The sequence below is a fragment of the Mirounga leonina genome, unplaced genomic scaffold (genome assembly GCF_011800145.1).
Source record: "Mirounga leonina isolate KUSES-001 unplaced genomic scaffold, KU_Mleo_1.0 Mir_360, whole genome shotgun sequence".
Taxonomy (NCBI): Eukaryota; Metazoa; Chordata; class Mammalia; order Carnivora; family Phocidae; genus Mirounga; species Mirounga leonina.
This window is the reverse complement of record NW_023270704.1, coordinates 8,358-11,036: the sequence shown is the minus strand read 5'-3', so window position 1 is coordinate 11,036 and position 2,679 is coordinate 8,358.

Here is a 2,679-nt window from a genome sequence, read left to right as displayed (position 1 = left end):
CTGCCCCAGGTCAGTTTGAGGGCTGTAGGAGGGTAGCTGGGAGGGAGCTCATTGCAGCTTTGTGTGTGGGAGTTAGAAGCACCTTCTGGCCCATCATGGGGGTGATGATATAATGAACAGGGATCAATACTAAAGCTTTCCTAAGCAAGGGGTGCAAGCACCAGATCTAGAGCTGGATAATATGTACATAAATGAAAAGCACGTATACACAAACCTCACTGCATGACATACAAGGGTACATGCATAACCAAAAAGGCATTAACTCAGGCGTCCAAGAGGCCTGGGGGGACATTAGAAAGGGTAGGAAATGGAGGGGAAAATAAAATAAAAACCAGGCGGGAGGATGGCATGTTCAAAGAATTGTGAAAGGGAAAGAGATTTTACAGTTTTTACATCCACAGTTCAAGCTTTTCCTGACAGAATCGGAAGATCCAACAACACTGGGTCCGGGTGCCATGCAGCCGCAGTCCACTGTCCCATGGGGCCACATCTGCTCTCCAGTCTAGCTGTGCCACCCACAGCCTCCCTCATTCCACACCACAAGTCTGGCCCTGCAGCCCCCTGAGGTTGCTTCTGCTTGAGGACATGAGTTTGGGGGAGGGGGGTTGTTTGTTTTATTGCCTCATACTTGACACACAATGTCACACTGGTTTCAGGTGTACCACGTAGAGATGCGACAACTCTCTGTAATACTGTGCTCACCACAAGGGGAGCTCCTACCTGAGGACATGAGTTTTGATGCCAAGGACCAAACAACAAGGTCAGAAGGCAGGATCAACAGGTGCATTCTGGCTGCAGAGGGAGCAGCTGCTTGTCACTGGTGCTGGGGCAAGATCAGGTGGGAGCTGGACCATTCTTGGCAATGCATCTGAAAGCGCTCTTGGGTGGATCACAGATGACATGGGTGTGGAGAGTGAGGCAAGCGGAAATGGGGAATAAGATCTGCATTTCACTCTTAATTAGCTCAGGAGGTGCTGATCCTGCTGGCAGAGACAAGGCACACTGACCGAGTATCTCCCAGTGTGAAGACTTTGAGTGCCATCTAGGACATGTTAAGTTTTAGATGCCCTTTAAGGACTCTCACAGCACTGGGAATTCTGCTATAGAAACAGACAATTGGACAGTGTTTTTTCTGAAACACCAAGAGAGGTGTTTAACTCCTTCATGGTGAGAGCTCTTTGGGACTTCCAAACCCCACTGTGCCATGATGCAGTCACTGACTGCTTAAGCCCAGCCTTAGCACATCCATACGTATGTAGAAAGAACACAGCCCAGCTGGCTCATATTGTCCTGCATTTCCAGGACTGGAGCCTTCTGGGGGGACACCACAATCTCCCAAGTGCAAAAGGGGCCTTTGCTTGCTGCGGCCCATCCTGGAGGGCTGAAGTGCACCATGACACATGGCATAAGGAGGACAAATGTACCAGGAGGATGTTGTCATCTGTGTGAACCAACATGGCCCTTTTCGGAGCAGAGGTGGATAACATTTAGTCAAGACATGTGGACCCCAAGCAAGTCAAAGAGACTGAAGGGTAGTGCTGTCCAGTGGAGCGCTCAACCCCCCATGCAAGATCTTCCTAGACCAGAACAACATGAACTTCTCGGAGCACCAGTTTGTACAAAAAGGATGGACTTCCCCACCGAGAATCTGAGAAGCAACCACTAGGTATGAGGTAGGGAAGCTCAGAGATGTGGTTGAGAGAGATTTCTGCCACTCCCAGGAGAAGGGTCACAAGAGAAAGTGTGTTACTGAGTCCAGTCTGGGAACCACACAGCCTGAGATGATATCTGAGCGCAGGATCTATTAATGATGGGGCAGGCGGCTGGGATCTCCAAGGAGAGTCCCAGCTGGAGGTGCACAGAGACAGCACAGAGATGCCCACTAAGGCCTCAGTTATGACCAAGGCCATCCAGAGAGAGGGTATAAGAAGACAGGAGGGCACCTACTGCAAGACACAAACATGACTGACAGGCAGGGGACAAAGGCCTCTGAGGAGAGCAGCCAGAGAGTAAACTGAAGGCCAAGGGCAGAAGAGGTTTCAGGAAGGAACTGGCAGTCTCACGATCAAAGGGGAAAAAAAATACAACTTATATCAAAAATAAAGGGCTAATCTTTCTAATATATAAAAACCAAGAAGGGGTACCTGGGCGGCGCAGCTGGTTGAACGGCTATCTTAAATGCCTTATAAAAACAGGCAATTTACTGGCTGTGTTTTCTCCTGCCACTAAATACAAATCCAGTAATTGTTTAACTTTGAAAGCTTTTTGGTGTGAGATTTGATACTTAAACAGAATGCAAAAGACAGAAAACACTCATAACGGCACCAACCCAACAAAAGAATCTTATTTTTACATGTTAACCTTTCCTCCTGCCCGTGCATAGCCGCTTTCCCCATGAGTCCTGAAAGCTTTGTTCTGAAGTAGGATTTTAATGTCCACAAGTTAGTCCACTGACAAAGGCCACCAGAAGACTAACGGGGGCTCAGCTCCTGACCCAGAACTGCAATTCCTATCAGTGTATCTTGTCTTCACCAACTACCTCCGTGCCCCCTACTGTCAGAAACCGCTTAACTCAACCAAGAGGACACGTGCAAGCCTCCTTGACTCGGCAGTGACCACAGCGACCACGTGCATCGGTGCTCTGAAAATCAAGGTAAGGGGTAAAGAGGCCAACGCAAA